The sequence below is a fragment of the Panthera uncia genome, chromosome D4 (genome assembly GCF_023721935.1).
Source record: "Panthera uncia isolate 11264 chromosome D4, Puncia_PCG_1.0, whole genome shotgun sequence".
NCBI classification, from domain to species: Eukaryota; Metazoa; Chordata; class Mammalia; order Carnivora; family Felidae; genus Panthera; species Panthera uncia.
In genome coordinates, this window is record NC_064807.1 from 85,289,735 (window position 1) to 85,307,115 (window position 17,381).

The following is a 17,381-nucleotide window of genomic DNA, read 5'->3' on the forward strand; positions in this document are numbered from 1 at the left end:
ACAGCCCACCCCACCCCCGCACCTGGCTGTTTCCTGCCCCACCTGGGGACCGCCTCCGGACACCTCAGGCTTTTCCTAGATCCCCCCGAGATAGACCAAAAAAAAAAAAAAACACAAAAAAACGGCTAGACTGGAGGCCTGTTGTGATGTCACTAAGCCTCAGTTTCTTCACCAGTGAAATGGGGGTGATGATAACAGGCCCACCGGCCCCTCGGCAGGTGCCGGGGGTGCATCTTGATTCTCTGACCTGAACCAGGGGTCAGGAGCTGCGGGCTCTAGCCCCAGCTGGGAGTTGTCCCTTTCTCTCTTAGAACTGGTCTCCCCAGCAGTGAATTGGGAGAAAGAGCTCTTGTCCTCTGACCTCCCAAGGGAGCGTGGCTCTCCCAGAGCCGATGGTGGAGGTTACAGTGGGAGAGAACTTCTTCCTGCTCCTGGAACCCCCTTCCTTCCTCTCCCTCCAGCCCTTCCCTCCTGTGCCCTTCCTGTGGGAAGTCCTCTTGGGCACCCCAGTAGGTCATCTTGTGACAGCCCAGTAGGTCATCTTGTGGCTCACCTGGGGGTCTCACCTTAGGCTCAGGCCCCGATGGTCTGGGAGCCCTGTGAGGGCCAGAAGCTCACCTCTTGCTGGGGCCTGGCCCAGGGCCCCTTGGGAAGGGAGACACACAGACCCCTGATGTGGGACCTGCCCTGGGGCCCTGGAAGCCACCTTGGGCCACATTGCCCAGGCCTATGGCAATCCGCGGCCTGTGTTGGTGGGGGGCCATCTCTCGCCTGTATCAGCAGGCCCCGAGTTCCCCGGAGAACACCTGGTCCTGCCCTCTGAGGTGACACCCAGGGGGACACTGCCTCTGTGCAGGAGGGAGGGGAAGGAGAATGCCACCTGATGACGCGGTCCTAGCCCTTGGTGGCCCCTCCTCAGAAAGTTCCAGAGTTTGCCTGCCCAGCCCTGGGTTTATCCTGTGCTCCGTGGGTTGGGCGGGGTTGGGGGGATAGGTTCCGGGCATTGAGCTGCCTGAGTGCCAAGACCTGGAAAGCCCAGACTAACCGACAGGGGACTCTTTCCAGAGCTCCTAACTGGGGTGGGTAGGATGCAAAGGGCAGAGTGGGGGAGGGCAGGAGAAGGAATCCTAACAGTTGGCATTCCTACTTCCCAGCCTGGCTGTGTCTGCCCATCCGGGGCCCTTGAAGGCATTGTCTGGCCCCCACAATGACTCCTTGAAAGCAGTACTATTGTTATTTACCCTTTGCAGATGAGGAAACTGAGGTCATCGGAGCCGTCAAGCAACCCAGGGCAGAGCCTGGATGCGCCCAGAGCCCCGTCCCCTGAGGCCGAATGAAAGGGAGGTGCAGAGACATGAGATGTTGCTGCAGCAATTGAGGCCTTCTGGGCGGGTACCTTGGCCCCGAGAGTCTTGAGGATGCTTTTGTGTGTGGTGTTGCCTAGGAATTCCCCCCTTTGGCGTCTCTGTGAGAGATCAGGAAGATTTGAACTGCTTTTCGGTGATGTGGGATGTCAGAGTGGTGTTTGAACCGGCCGCTGCGTTGAGTCTGGACCCCGAGGCTGCCGGGTTTTATTCGGGTTACGGTGATAATAAAAGCCACCCGAGCAAGCAGCGCGGGTTTCTACCGACTGAGTGCTCGGCCTGTGCTCGACGCAGGGTTCAGCCTTGCCCTGGATGCATACTCTGAGCCCTCGCCACCGGCCTCGGATAAACATTATTCTCGTCCCCGTGTTATTTCTGTATAGCTGATCTCTGAATCCGTCTCTGCGTTCACTGTTTCCTCTGTCAGGCAGGGGTCTCTTCCGTTGATTGCCAAGCCCCCGGCACCCAGCCCTAGCTCCACAAGATGCAGCGGGACAGCAAAGCTTTGCTGGACTCATTTCAGATGAAGAGACCGAAGGTCAGAGTGGTCCTACAGCTCGCCAGGAGGGACCCTACCCCCCCCCCCCCCCCAGGTCTCTGTAGCTTCAGAGCCCAGATGCTAATCACCACCTCACACCGCTGCTTGAGAGATCCCGTCTGAGATTCTCCCCAGGAAAGCTACAGAACACAAATCCTCCCACCCCTGCCCTCCACCGAGGGTTCGCGGGTCTTTTTAAATTTTTTTAAGTAGGCTCCATGCCTAACGTGGGGCTTGAACCCACGACCCCAAGATCAAGAGCCTCACGCTCTACCGACTGAGCCAGCCAGGTGCCCCTGTTCTCAGGTCTTATACTGAAACACGTGAAACCTTCTAAACGGAATCTGCCCCTTCCCCACCTTTTCCTTGCTTCCTGGGGAATCGGGTGAAAGTTGGCCAGAGTTAGCTCAGTGTTAGGGAAGTTGTACTCTTTCCAGAGTTGCGGTTGTGTGTGTGTGTGTGTGTGTGCGCGTGACCTGATTCAAACTTCCCTTCTTTGTCATATTGGTCCCCCCTCAGAGAAATCTTTGAAGTGGAAATGACCTTACTATATGATTACTAGCCAGGTTAAGTCATATGTGCAATTGGTCGCTGTTGCTTATCTCTACGACGGGGCCCCTGGTTCTGGAGGATGTAAACAACCATCTCAGGGAGGCCAGAGGTTATAAACTCGAGATGCTGATATTCAAGAGTTTGACTCTACCACTGAGTGACCTTGGGAGCCTCTGACCTCTTTGAGCCTTGGCTTCCTCATCTGTAGAATGGGGACATGCATATATCTATCTTAATGCCTGGCTGTAGGTGGGGAGAAAGAGGTCAAGCTTTTCTCTCTCTTTTTTTTAAAGATTTTTTAAAATGTTTATTTATTTTGGGGAGAGAGAGAGAGAGATTGAGAGCGAGCACGAGCACGGGGGAGGGGCAGAGAGAGAGAGAGAGAGAGAGAGACAGAATCGGAAGCAGGTTCCAGGCTCCGAGCTGTCAGCACAGAGCCCGACGCAGGGCTCGAACGCACAAACCGTGAGATCATGACCTGAGCTGAAGTTGGACGCTTAACCGACTGAGCCACCGAGGCGCCCTCAAGCTTTTTGTGTTAAAAAAAAAAAAAAAACATTTAGGGGGCACCTCGGTGGCTCAGTCGGTTAAGCGTCAGACTCTTGATTTCGGCTCAGGTCATGATCTCGTGGTTCGTGGGATCGTGCCCCGCACTGTCAGTCACATGGGGCCTGCTTGGGATTCTCTCTCTCTCTCTCTCTCTCTCTCTCTCTCTCAAAATAAATAAATAAATGAGCTTAAACATCATTTAAAAACTAACGTGTTCCACGAATAACATACAATTTTTATCCCTATACTTTAAGAAACGTTGGCTTGAAAAAAATCTGTCTGAACGCCAAACAGCATCCAAGCACCTGCTGCGTGCCCAGCACTGCATTGGGCCCTTGGAAGACTGGGTGGTGTTCCCCCACTCGAGGGCGTGTCCTGCGCCCTAGGCACGAGTGAAACTCTTCGCCTGCTCAGGCCCCCCACCCCCCCCCAACGCGACCCCACAAGGTGGCCGTGACCGGGATCGCCATTTCCTGGGTGAGGAAAATGAAGCGATGACCCCGAGGTTGTCTCTGCCCTGAAAGAGCTACATCTCCTGGGACAGACCAGGGAAACACCTGGCGTACCAGGGGGCACCCAAGGCCGTGTAACTGACCCCGCCTATCAAAAACCACTGGAAAGACCTCCCTGGGACCTTGCCTTAAAAAGTCCCCCTTGTTGGTAGGTCGGTATCAGAGTTCTAAGCCCTTTGCTGTGGCTGCTGGCGGAGGGCACGTGTTTTCGATCTCACAACGGACTGCTCTTGAGTTGGCTTGGCCTTCGCTGTGGTGTTCTAGTCCGTGGTGTGGCCCTTGGGGGCTGCCCCTGCACCCCGGTACGGGCGGGGGCCGGCAGCGGGTGGGGAAGCACTTGCTTCGTTAAAAAAAAATTTTTTTTTAATGTGTATTTATTTTTGAGACAGACAGAGCGTGAGCAGGGGAGGGGCAGAGAGAGAGAGACACGGAATCCGAAGCAGGCTCCGGGCTCCGAGCCGTCGGCACAGAGCCCGACGCGGGGCTCGAACTCACAAACCGTGGGATCATGACCTGAGCCGAAGTCGGCCGCTCAACCGACTGAGCCACGCAGGCGCCCCTGCTTCGTTTTAAAGAAAATATCAGAAAGCAGGTGCCGCCGCTGAAAAATAATTGAGACAAATGCCCTTCCTTCCGTAACTCAAATTTCTAAGCTAATTCCTCTCTACGTTCCCGCCAGAAAAGTCCCTCCTGCTGTTAGGCGCCCCAAGGCCCGTGTTTCTCCAACAAGCACAGTGCTTTTGTTCAGTGATAGAAGCTTTCGTATTTTAGGTTAATCAAGGGCAGCGGTGATGCCCGTTCGGCTCCCATCATCCCCTCGAGAGTCTGACCGAGCCCAGTGGGTTGGCGGAATCCCACCCAGAGCAAGGCCACGGGCTGGTGCATGTACCTCGTGGTGGCCTGGCCCTCAGTAAAGACGCAGCAACCGTGGGAAATTTCAAGAGGCCGTAAACAGCATGGAGCCCCGCCCAGACAGTTTGTGAGGCCCTCCAGGGACCCCAGGTTGGGAACCGTGGGGCTAAGGCAGTGGGGCTGGAGGTACAACTCTTGGACAATCCCGGCAGCCCCTCCCAGTTCCTCATCAAGGGATCCCCCTGCCGCAGGGTGTCCCCGAAGAGCTCGGTGGCCGTTGAGACGCCCTGACTACGGTCATGGCTGTGTGACCTTGGGTCGATGGCTTTCCCTCTCTGAACTTCCGGGTGTCCCTGCTTTCCTCCTGGGTTGTGAGTGCTCCGTAGGGCCTGGGTGTCTTTGCTGTTGCTGCTACCTCTTGTTCAGGTCCCCATGCCCTGACCGTGTCGCTGGATGTCTGCGACGCAGAGGGGGTGCAAAGGTGTAGAACCCCTGCGAGCGGCCATCTGTGATGGGACAGAGAGCCTGGAAGGGGAGTGAGGGGGCCCGATATCTGAGTGCGCCCCCGCTTTAACGTGCCCCCAGAGCACCTGGAGATCTCGTCCAAGTGGAGAGTCGATGCAGCGGGCCTGGGCAGGGGCACCCAGGGGAGGCAGCCGCAGGTGCCACTCCCTGGCCCGAGGAGGAAAGCAGGCCACGTGGTATCTGGAAGCAAGGGTTCCAGAGAGGCCTGAGAGCCCCAGAATGGCCAGGACGGGAAAGACGAGGCAACATGAGGGTAAAATTATGTTTTCACCAGAAGAAAAGATTTCTGCCTCCCAGCGCGGAGAAAGATCTCTGTTCCCACCCCCACGCCGCCCCAGGGGCCCGAAAGAATGCGGTTTTCTGAGTGCAGCTTCCCTCGCCGAAGGGGGTGGATTCGCTCTTAAAAAGTTGCCTGTAAAATGAATTTTTCTATATCAAATGCTATTTTCCAGTGGTCGTGTTTTAAGACCATGGTAGCGTTCCCACTGAGAAGTATCTAACGCTGAGGCATTGGCCTTGAGGATGCGGCCAAGGCGAGGGGTGGAGAGTTCATGGGTGCGGCCCCCCCCCACCGCCACGGATTGTGGGGGGGGGGGGGGCTACAGAACTCATGAGAGCTCGAACTGCAGAATTTGGGAACCAAAACCTGAATCCTAAATGGTCCCCTAATGGTCTGAGGTTCACGCCCAAGGGCCCTGACCAATATCGCCGAATGTAAGATTGGCTGGACCAGAGAGACCCAGAGCAAACCAGCCCCTCAACTGGAAAAGGAACCCAGAGGGGCTGTCTGTCCTGAAGGGCTGGCCACCTTGTCTTTGTGTAGAAGGCTGTAGGCCACACTCTATCAGGCTGGGAGTGTTTTTGTTTTTTCTACTGGGCACAGTCGTCTTTTTTTTTTTTTAACGTTTATTTATTTTTGAGACAGAGAGTGACAGAGCATGAACGGGGGAGGGTCAGAGAGAGGGAGACACAGAATCGGAAACAGGCTCCAGGCTCCGAGCTGTCGGCACAGAGCCCGACGCGGGGCTCGAACTCATGGACCGTGAGATCATGACCTGAGCCGAAGTCGGCCGCTTAACCGACTGAGCCACCCAGGCGCCCCCAGGCACAATCGTTTAATATACTCAAGGAGCTCGCTGCCGTGACCATTTGGCTGTGTCTCCCAAGAGTGTTCTGGGGGCTCTGAAGCCAGCGTTCCACAAAGACTCCTGAGACAAGCAGGGTTAAGAGAAGGCTGGGTTTCCTCGCCCAAGTCGGGTGGCAGGGGGTGGGGGGCGTGGCCCGGGGGTTCTGCTTGGATATGCCAAGGAACGCTGCGATTCTCGAATAAGAGACTCAAGTCAGTCAGGCCACGTCGGACAGACAGACTGTGCTTTTCATCCTATTCTGGGATCAGTATTGCACAGAACACACTTTAGGAACCAAGTCAATGAAAGGCTCTCGTAACTAAAAGGCTCTGTTGCTCAATTAGTTCCCTGCTGCTGCATGAGAAATCACCCCAAACTTAGCGGCTTGAAACAATAAGCATCAATCTCAAAGTTTCTGTGGGTAAGGGATTCTGTGGGTAAGCGGGGGGAGGGCTGTGTCATCCGACGGCTCGACCGGGGCCGGACGGTGGATTCCAAGATGGTGCACTCATCGGGCTGGCGAGGCGGTGCCGGCTGTTGGCCAGGAGACCTCAGGTCCTTGCCCCAGAGAGTTCTCTGGAGGGTCCTTCTCTGGACCTAACCTTGGGCCATTTCTGCAGCATCCTATTGGTCCCGCGGGGCAGCCATATTCACGGTGGCGGGGCCTACAGAAATGTGAACACCGGGGGGCGCCTGGGTGGCTCAGTCGGTTAAGCGTCTGACTTTGGCTCAGGTCATGATCTCATGGTTCGTGGGTTCGAGCCCCATGTCGGGCTCTGTGCTGACAGCTTGGAGCCTGGAGCCTGCTTCGGATTCTGTGTCTCCCTCTCTCTCTGCCCCTCCCCCGTCCACACTCTGTCTCTCTCTCTCTCTCTCTCTCTCTCTCTCAAAAATAAAATAAAACATTAAAAAGAAAAGAAAAGCAATGTGAACACCGGGAGGTAGGAATCGTCTGGAGATCATCTCACAAGTTGACGACCCAGCAACCAATCACTGCGGTATGGGAAGGTAACTTGCCTCATTCGCACAGTTGGGTTCTTGCCATTGAGTGTCAGTTAGGAACTCTGACTAGTGACCCGCTAACCTATGATATAAGGGAAGAGGACGAGAACAGGGAACGAAAGGAACCGTAATAACCCAGCCCCATTTATCGAGCGCTCCCCCCGTGCCCCCTCTCGGGCATCATGGCGCCACGCAATCCTTGTCCCCAACCAGTGGGTTCCAGCAATGTTTCCAAGTTAGGCCACCCCTTCCTATGAAACGCACAAAACGAGATTATTTTCTGATGAGGGCGATAACAGCACAAGTAGGTCTGCCTTCTAGAAGTTCAGAGACCAAGTCGGTGACCCCGGGTGAACCCATGTGGAGAAGGCTGGAGAGTGAACTTCGGAGGCATAAATGCCAAAGATAAACAGATACTAAATGGCTGAGATAAAATATTTATTTCGCGTACGTGGACAAGACGTGGGATCGGGGTGGGCCGGGGTGGGGGTGGGGGGGTCTTGGGTTTACCGGAGCCTCGTTGCTGTGAGAAGTGATCACATCCCCAGGCTGAGAGGCAGTGAGGCCTAGTGTTCAGGAGCGGGTTCCCTGGGGGCCTGAGACACCCGCACCCCCCAGGCCTGCCCATTTGTGGTTAGCTGTGCGACCCCAGGCAGGTGACTCCACGGTCCTCAGTTTCCCGTCTGCAAAATGGGGTGGTAATGGCGGGCGATGATTCAGGGGGACGATCCCTGACCCAGCACGAGGGCTCGGGGATGTTTTAACCCGTGACAAAGCGGACGGCAGCCCGCCATGGCGGTGGGACCCCAGGTTCAAGGAACCCTCGCAGAAGTGTCATTTGCCTGGAAGGAGCCTTGCTCTGTGACCACGAGTGGACCCGCAGCCACAAAATAGACATCCGCTGTCGCTCGGGCCTCCTGCAGGGGTGACCCCAGAGGGCTGGAAGGAACCCAGCCCCTCCTTCCGCTTGGAGCGTGTGCAGGCATGGAGCCTGCCCGGCCCCTTCCTGTCCTGTTGGGGCATGATTTTAACAGAGGGAGCATCCTGGGTATGTTCCGCAGCCCCCTCCCCCATAAGTCTCAACCCACCGAGCAGGTCTTGGGGAGCTCTGGCTAAATCTGCTCTCCCTGCAAATGGACCAGGTATGGACTCAGAAACGGAATGCGGGCACTGGTCCCCGACCCGCCAGCCTGCGTCTCCGCTGATGGAGGGTGTTTGAATGGCAGGTGCTAAACGCAGGTCTTTGGGTCAGGCTGGCCCTGGGAGCCCTTGGCTCTATCCCTTGGGGCTGTGTGACTCTGGGCAAGTGCCTCAGCCTCTCTGGGCCTCCGTCCCCCCATCCCTACAACCCCGGATGGACTCACCTGCTGGCCCTCAGTCTGTTCTGAGGAGCCTGGGGCCAGCCAGGAAGACACAGAGATCGCCCGGGTGTGCATGGGGGAAGTCCAAGGTCACCCCTCTCCTGTCCAATCAGGGCAACTCTGTTTCCATCTCCTGGGTATGTCGGTGTTCTGGGTAATACTTCATTGAAACGAAGGAGAAGGAGAAGGAGAAGGAGAAGGAGAAGGAGAAGGAGAAGGAGAAGGAGAAGGAGAGAAGAAAATGTGTCCGCAGTGGAAACACTACGGTCTAGAAGTTTCCTACCAGCTTGTTGTCCTCTGGCTCATTCCTTCAAGCTCCAAGGGAGCAGAGGAGCAGACACGAGCTGGGTTTAGTGACTGCCAGTGTCCAAACGGTTCTTGGTTTTCTGGGCTTGGGGGGGTCTCCTCTGTGGGTGCCAAGGTCACAGGCAGGCTGGGCAGGCTGGCCTCCTCCCTGAACACGTGCGCTGCCACACCTGCCCCCAGGGGAAGCTGTCCCGGGGTCTGTTTCTTCACCTGTGCAGGGAGGAGGCCACCAGGCTGAATGATCTCTCAGCCCCTCTTAATGTCGGGGCGCTGACTGCTGCATTTATGGAGCTCCGGCTGTCTGCAGAGTGGGGTCTGGAGCAGAGGAGGAGCCGGCCTGAGCCCGCTGCCTCCGGCCGGCCTGGCGACCGCAAGGCTCAGAGTGGCCACCCGGGCCCCAGGAGAATCCAGTGCCAGGCCCGGCTGCCAGGCTGCCATTTGCAATGTCTCCTGTTGGTGGCACTTTGGCGTGGTTCAGGTGTTCTGGGCTTAGACTGTATCTGGTCTGTGAAAACATGCGAGCTCCCTCTCTCTGTTAAGGTTCTGTTTTTCACTCGAGGGAATCCTAGTGCCTAGAGTTGGATCTGACTGTGGCGTTCCCCTGGTGGAACCTGCCATGGCTCCTCACTGCCCTCGGAAGACAGTCTGAGCCTGGGAGTGGCCCCAAGGCCTTCTGGAGCCTGGCACAGGCCAAGCCCTCCCACCTGAGGACTCTCCACCCCTTACCCTCTCTCCTTCAGACACCCAGACTGGAACATGCCGACCTCTCCCTCTCTCTTCTCTCTGGAGCCTCGCGTTGCTACCCAGAACACTCCTCTTTTCATGGCTCCCTAAATGTCACTTCCTCCAGGAAGCCCTCCCTGCCTAATTGAGCACTTTAGCTCGCGCTCAGGCTCACCCTGTACTTCTCCTTTGTAGGGCTCATCATGGCAATGATCTAAAAAACTCCTCTTTATCTGATAACCCCTCTCCACTCACACACACACACACACACACGCACACGCACACGCACACGCACAATGGAACGTGGGCTCCATGAGGACCTCCCCGTCCAATTACCCAGGCCCAGCATCCCGGGAGAGCTCTGGAAATGTCTGCAGAGTGAATCCATGACGGGAGACTGCAGGGGCCCGACATACAGCCTGTTGACTCAGGCCGGTCGCCTGGGGCCGGCTATCCACCTGACCGGGTCACTCAGAGCCTGGGAACCCCGCTGGCCACCCGGCTCTATCCTCAGGCCCCCGAAGGCTCTGCCTGGGAGGACGGAAGGGGTTAAGCGTTCCTGGCGGCCTCGTGCTGTGTCTACGGCAGTTCCCCCCTGGGGTGGGGGGGGGGCAGCAGCCTCCGAGGTTGGTGAGGAATGTTTGCAATGCAGAGCTGGGAGGGAGGGCCGGCTGCTGGAAGTGGAGGCAGCAGGGCCAGGCTCCCCAGTTGAGCAATCGCCCGGGCCCAGCCGGTTCCTGTAACTCCTGCCCCTCCCGCCTTTTCCCGCCCTGCCGGCTTCCTCCCCCTCTGCCTGCCCGGCCTGCACCCTGGAGCCTGCAGAAGGCACTGAGGCCCAGAGAGCTTGGAGGCCAGAGGTGAAAGGGAGGGACCTCCAAAGGGAGACAGAGGAGTACGGTCAGCTCAGCCACCTTGGCCCAGAGAGGGCAGGGCCTTTGCCCAAGGTCACACAGGGAGGCACCGCCCACCCGAGTGGGAAGCTCTCCCCACTGAAGGCAAAGGCCCCCCTCCCCCAGCCCCGGCTGGGCTCTTCGCTCAAGCCCCAGGGGCTCAGAGAGGACGTTGGCTCTCAGGGGGCTGGGCGCACCCCTCCCCTCCCCTCCCCACCTCCCTGGTGCTGCCCAGTGCTTAGCCTGTCCTGGGGCCGCTGGTCACCTCCATCCGTCACCTCCAGGAGTGCGGCGCGAACGGATGGAGGACAAACTTGAGCTGGTTCTCGAAAGCCCCCTTTTCCTTCCTTATTCCAGTCCCCTTCAAAGAAGGACCTTCACGGTACCGCCCAGGCACCAAATGAATTTCTTTCTCTGCAGGCACACCCGCCTTCTCCGGGAGAGCAGCATTCCCTGACACCCCAGAGTGAGCTCCGTCCGTCCCCTGACAGTACTGACCAGTGCCGTCTGGGGTCTGGGGAGGCCCCTCCACGGGTCACTCGGAGCCCATTGGAATCTCCGGCTGCCCCTGTCTCAAGCCTCCCGGTGGTGGCACCTTTTACAGAGCCTCAGTTTCCGTATCTGTAAAGTGGAATTAAGGAAGGGGGTGGGCGGAACAGGCGGCCGTCTGTTTCTGCTAAGGCTCTGGGCCCCTTGCCTTTCGTGGTGCTAGGGACAGTCGTCCGGGGCTCGCTCAGGGTAATACTGGGACCCCGCGTCTCTGGAGGGCAGGGGTAGGTGACCCGAGTGAGCTAGACGTTCCTCTGAGAATCACACACCCCATTTGCAGGTAAGGAGGCTCGAGGCAGCAGCGCCTCGCCAGGCCACGCAGGCGTAGGGAGGGAGTTTAAAGCCAGGGAGGAACTTTAGCACCCACCGGGCAGGGGGAGACGCCCCGCCAAAGGGTCACAGCCCACAGGGTGAGGGGAGCTCAGAGTGGCCGAGCCTCTTGCTTTTGGGGCCCGCCGCCGCCCCGGCCGACGGCGGCTCCGCGTCCCCGCTCCCTGTCCGCGGTGCACCGAGGCCGTGGCCGGGAAGGACCCCCACAGCCGGCTGGGCTCCCGCGGACAGATGGACGGATGACGGCCGCCCCCTCCCAAGGCCCGCGGGCTGCCTGGCTTCGCCACCTCCTCCCGAGCAGGTTTCCTTTAAGAAACCAGAAGATTGATTTCCTGGCAGGCTCTGCGCCGAGGAGCCCGTCCAAATGGTTTGCATGTCTGCATTTTTTACTGCTCCGTTTAATATGTATGCAAATGCCGGCCGGCTGCGCCCGCCGCGGCCGCACAGTCACACGCGGCGCCCCATTAAAGCGGCCGTCCGGGCGCGCGCCTCCTTCCAGGCGACGGGCTCGGGCCCTGATAGATGGGGTGCGGGGACGGAGACAGATGACGGGCTTTGTAATTTCTTTTTCTCTTTTTCTGGGGGTGGGGGGGGCGGCTCAGACTGGAAACGGCAGAGGAGATTTAAATATATGCAAAATTGTTTGGGGGGTGGGGGGGGGGGGGGGGGGTAGAACCCGGAGGGGGGGGGGGGGGGGGAGAGAATTCAGCGTTTCCTCCGTAGGAGTCGTAGGAGTCGGGCTGGAGGCTGGAGGGGGGAGCCAGAGCCCCCACAGTCACCTTCTGGCGGAGAGAGCGGCTTTGCTCCTGATAAGCAGGCACGGTGTCCTACGGGAAGCGCTGCTTCAGCCGCAGTGAAAAGGAAAATGCTGGTTATTTTCAGCCTGGCTTCACCTGGGGGGGTGGGGGTGGGGGTGGGGGGGAGGCACTGGCGGGAGGTATTCCCATCCCACCCCCACTTTCTTTCCTGGGGCGTCCAGAGCCTATCATGTTATAGTGATAGTGAGACACCGGCCCCATGGGGTAGGTCACACCCATTGCACAGATGGGGAAACTGAGGCTTGCTGGAGAGAAGCCCCTTGGGAAGGATTGCAGAGTGACTGTCGTGGGGGGGGGGCGGATTGGGAATACTAGAGCTGCGTTCTTGACCCCCGCAGCCCTCAGCCATCTCTTGCTCTGTGGAGTTTGCCCCCCCCCCCACCATGGAATCTGCCTCCCTCCCCATCCACCCACGCTCTCCACCCCTCTCCACCCGGCCCCAGCCTCCTACCTGCCCCCCCCCACCTGCCTGGTAAATCAAGATCGCCCCTGAGCGAGCCTGAGGACTGAGCCCCAATGTTTCAAAATATATTTGAAGGCTAAAATCAAGGGGTGACGTTGAAAAGCCTCTTTCTGAATTTCCCAGGATTTCAGGCGATGTGGCAGCTGGGGGGCAGCCTGGAGGATCATGGGAGCACAGAAACGGTTCACAGAGGGGGCTGCGGCCTCGAGAGAGGGCCGTTCTGGAGCGGACGACAGACAGACCGACAGAAATTTACCATTGGGTGCGTGTGAACACGCGGTGCGTTTGTGCCCCGTGTCCGGGAGTCGTTATGAACGTGTCTGTGTTTACGTGCATGCCGGCGTGTGCCGGTGCAAGGGTGGGGCTGCGTGTGTCCGTGCTCACGAGTGTGTGTGTCCATGTGACAGCGGCTGAGAACTCTTGTCCTCGGGCTGGCAAGCCGCAGGGGTGCGAATTTCCCCACGGGTTTCCTCCTCCTCGTGGGCGGGGGTTTCCTCCTCCTCGTTCGCCCCGGGCCTCACCACGGAGCCGAACCAGGCAATGACCCCAGGTCCCGAGTCTTCCCTTGACTCACCTCCGCCTCAGGATCGTCCATCCTTCTTCCACGCCTCCTCCAGATGGGCGTCACTCTCCCGAGCTGGCCCCAACCTCAGTCACCACTGTGGTGCCCGTGGTGATTATTGCCTGTAAGCTGTTTGCATCACGGAGTCAAGAAAGTTCTTTCGTTGAGGGCATGTGTTTCAAAGCTCTTTCTTCTTCTTCTTTTCTTCTTCTTCTTCTTCTTCTTTAACGTTTCTTTCTTTCTTTCTTTCTTTTGAGGGAGAGAGACAGAGCATGAGGTGGGGAGGAGCAGAGAGAGAGGGAGACGCAGAATCGGGCTCTGAGCCCTCAGCCAACCCATGAATTGCGAGATCGTGCCCTGAGCCGAAGTCAGACGCTCAACCCACTGAGCCACCCAGGCGCCCCCATTGAGGGCATTTTGAATGCACATCAACATTGCTCCTGTCTGAGTACCTCCTGGGGCGGGGAAGGGGGGCGACTTCTGAAGCATCCCCTAAAGCCGGCCTGAAGCCTAGAGAGGCAAGGGTGCTGAGCCTGGGCCAAGGGGGAGCCCTGACCTCCCCTAGAAGTTATTCCTGTGTTTGTGCAATCGCTTGCTGAGTTCCTCCTCCTGCTCCAGGAGGGCAGGACCCGGGTCTTCGCGAGGAGTCCCCTCAAACCGTCCAGCACCCGGTAGCGGCCGGACAGTAGCTGTTGAAATAGACAAGCGTGATGGACGAGTCAGCGAGTGCATGCATTTTGGCAACCCTAGGCCTCCCGCCCTGTGGCCCCCTTGGGGTGTGCGCCCTCACTCCCCAGCTGGCTGGGGGGAGGCTGCTGTGTGTGGACCGGCTGAGTCAGGCCCTCACCCTGGGCCACGTGTTGTGGCTGTCGCTGATCTTGCTGACGGGGCTGAAAATGCATCGCACCTCCCTCTGCAGCCCGCCATTACTCATGGTTGGCGTTTATCCCCAAGCAAGGGATGACCCCGCGGAGCAGCCCGGAGCCTCCCACGTGTTCTGAGGCAGGGGTGGCCGGAGGCTGGACTCCGAGGAGGCACAGCAGGACTTGTGAGCAGCTGCTCTGAGTGCCGTGGCCATATTTTTCTGAGCTGAGAAATGAGGACACAGGATGTAGTGGAGGGTTTTCTCAGATTTGTCTCATCGGAGGTATGAAAGTTAAAGCTTATTTAGCTGTGTAGACAAGGGAGTGTCTTTGCTGAAGAGAACCCGGGTTTCCCAAATCAGGGAGATTCGGGAAATTAATAAGTCAATTTGACTAATCTTTTGGGGGCACCTGGGTCAAGCCTGTCCTTGGTGTTTGCACTACAGCAAGGAGCAAAAACAGGCATGATCCTGGCCTCATGGAACTCGTGTGGGGTGGCTGAGAGTCTGCAAATGATCGCACGGTTCAGGACTGTGAGCATATGTGAGAAGTGCTATATGGGGGGGGGGGGGGGGAAGGGTGCCGGGGGGGGGGGGCGGGGGGGGTCCTGGAGGGCTTCTCTGAAGAATTAATGTTTGAGGGGAAACAGAGCCTCTCAAGGGGAACTGTTGAAGGGATGGGAGTGGGGTGGGGTGGGGATAGCACATTTCAGGCAGGAAGGAGGGCATGTGCAAAGGGCCTGTGGCAGAAAGGAGTGCTGGGAGTCTGAGGGACAGGAGGGCAGCCCAGTGACTGGGATGTGATGAGCGATGGGAAGAGGAAGTTGGAGGTGTCGGCAGGGGCCAGGCCGGGCCGCGCCCGCCAGTCCACGAGTGTGGGGTACGTTCTCCTGCTGGTCGCGGGCAGCCATGGACGGTTTGACACAGGTGTGACCTCACCGTTCCGTGTGGAATGTTGTGATACTGAGGACGATGACGATGCTGGTAATTCTCGAAAGTCTTTAGTGAGTGCTTCCTATGTGCCAAGCACCGGTCCAGCCATTTTACAGATGAGAAAGTGAGGGCTTGAGGGGGAGGGGGAATGCTTTATCCAAGATCACGCAGCTGGTGAATGGCCAAGCCGGAAATCAGACTGACTCCGTCTGGCTCCGAAGGCCCTCGCTCTTGTCCCACACCCAAAGCTGCCCCCCGTCTGGATATAGAAGGCCAAGGGACATGCAGATGACACCCGCCCCCTCCTTGCCTCATGCCTTGCTGTGGTGTTGCCCCCACTCTGCTCTGTGTCCCAGGCCTGGGGACTCTGGGTCACAGAGTCAGGCGGGGCTGGAAAGGCCCGGCTCAGCTCCGTTCCCATTGGGCCTGGCGGCGGGGGGGCGGGGAGGGGGGGGTGGGGGAAGCGGGCGTAAGTAGAGGTTGCGACATCAGAGACTGAGGGTTCTGGAGAAGTTGGGACCCCGGGGGGGGGGGGGAGTGGGTAAGGGCCTCCGCCCTAGCCCGTTCCCTGGGGCGCAGGTCACACTACCGTCCCGGGAGCAGAGCCTCACTCACCTGTTTGAGGGCTAAGGACTTTGAGACGTGACGTCACTATCCCCGGGGAGCAGGGCATCACCCCAGGCGCCCGCTTTCTCCCGTGGAAGCAGGTCCGGATGCCTGTCACACTACAGACTTACCAGTGGCGTTTTAAACCTTCTTCTTCTTCTTCTTTTTTTTTTTTTTTTTTTTTTCTAATTTTTTGCATGTAACAAATTCTTCCTCCCCCAGTGATCCTCGGAGACAGGAAACTCGAAAGCTCACGAGATCGCGCTCCACGGAAAGTAACGAGTGCTGGTGAGGATGCGGAGAAACTGGAACCTTGGGCACCATTTGTGGGGACGTAAAATGGTGCAGCCCCTGTGGAAGAACAGGATGGCGTTTCTTCGAAAAATCAAAAATAGAATTCCCATATGATCCAGCATTTCCACGTCTGGGCATATACCCAAAAGCATCGCAAGCAGGGTCTCAGACAGATACATGTACACCCATGTTCCCTGCGGTGCTATTCACGACAGCCAAAAGGCAGAAACGACACAAGTGTATCCATCGGCGGCGGAAGGGACACACAGCACGTGGGCTATGCGGCCAATGGAATATCATTCAGCCTTAAAAAGGAAGGCAGTCTGGAAGCGGGCTTCGACGTGGATGAGCCTGGAGGACATGGTGCGAAGGGAAATAAACCAGGCACCAAAGGACGAATAGTGTATGATTCCACTCATACCGGGGACTTGGAAGGGGCAAATTCATAGAGGCAGAAAGGAGAATGGTGGGTGCCAATGGCCGAGGGGAGGGGAAATGGGGAGTCTGTGTTTAACGGGTACGGAGTTTAGCAAGATACCAAGAGTTCTGGGGAGGGATGGTGGTGATGGGGGCACACGATGCTGGATGGACTTAATACTCCCAGGCCGCACACTTAAAAATGGCTAAGATCGAAAATTAAACAAAACAAAACAAAAAACAAAAACAGCCCCACCCCCCTGTTATTCTGAATTCTCTCAAGTTGTCAATGGCGGGCTTTCTTTTTAGTTACATTTATAAGAAATAAAATAAGGGCGCCTGGGTGGCTCAGTCGGTTGAGCGTCTTGACCCTTGATTTTGGCTCAGGTCATGGTCTCCCGGTTTGTGAGTTCGAGCCCTGCATCGGGCTCTGCGCTGACAGCACGGAGCCTGCTTGCGATCCTCTGTCTCCCTCTTTCTCTGCCATGTGCGCTCTCTCTCTCTCTCTCTCAAAAATAAATAAAAACTTTTAAAAAAGAGAAATAAATGAAGATATCGGATGGGGGTTGTATTAGAGCAGTTAAGAATCACAGATTCTGGGGTTCTTGGGCGGGCAAGTGACTTCACCTCTCTGAACCTCATTTTTCCTCATGGGGAACTGGGGATAATGATGGTGCCTCCCCCCTGGGGCCACTGAGGACTCCATGATGTCCCCGAGGTGGTCGGCCCAGAGGCCGGTGTTCAGTGAGCGCTCAGCACCCAGCAGCCCTTAGGGCTGGCAAGATGTTCCTCAGGCCCCTGGGGTTTGGGAATACGAACAGCACAGGCCCTCCACAGTCAGTGGAGACAAGACCCCTTGCCACACCATGCACATGGGGACATCGAGGTCCGGAGGGGTCAAGGGACTTGTCTACGGTCTGTCGGCATCCCTTGAACCGGAATGCGGTTTTCCAAATCTGTATCGGTTAGCGAGGCTAGGTTCTGCTGCGGTAACAAATAGGCCTCACATCAAAGTGTCTCAGCACAACAAAAGTTTGTTTTGCAGCCAGCAAGGTGTGCTGGGAGCCCAAGTGATTCTCCGGGGCCGTTGCCCCTCCAGGGATCCAGGCTGCCTCTGTTTTGTGGTACCTCCACGTCCGGGTCACTGAGGCAGGGAAACAGCAACACATCACTTCCTCCCAGAGTTCTTTGGCCATCGCCGGTCACATGGCTTCACCCGGTGCGGGGGGGGGGGGGGGGGGGGGGG

The 17,381-nt window shown here is 57.7% G+C and overlaps 2 non-coding genes across 2 annotated transcripts; one reads left to right on the forward strand and one right to left on the reverse strand.

Annotated features, from left to right (window-relative positions):
• Window positions 1-2,121: 2,121 nt before the first annotated feature.
• On the reverse strand, window positions 2,122-2,194 carry TRNAK-CUU (transfer RNA lysine (anticodon CUU)). Its single transcript has one exon. It is a non-coding gene; the product is annotated as a tRNA-Lys (tRNA).
• A 4,516-nt stretch (window positions 2,195-6,710) lies between these two features.
• On the forward strand, window positions 6,711-6,795 carry TRNAQ-UUG (transfer RNA glutamine (anticodon UUG)). The gene has a single exon. It is a non-coding gene; the product is annotated as a tRNA-Gln (tRNA).
• The last annotated feature ends 10,586 nt before the right edge of the window (window positions 6,796-17,381 follow it).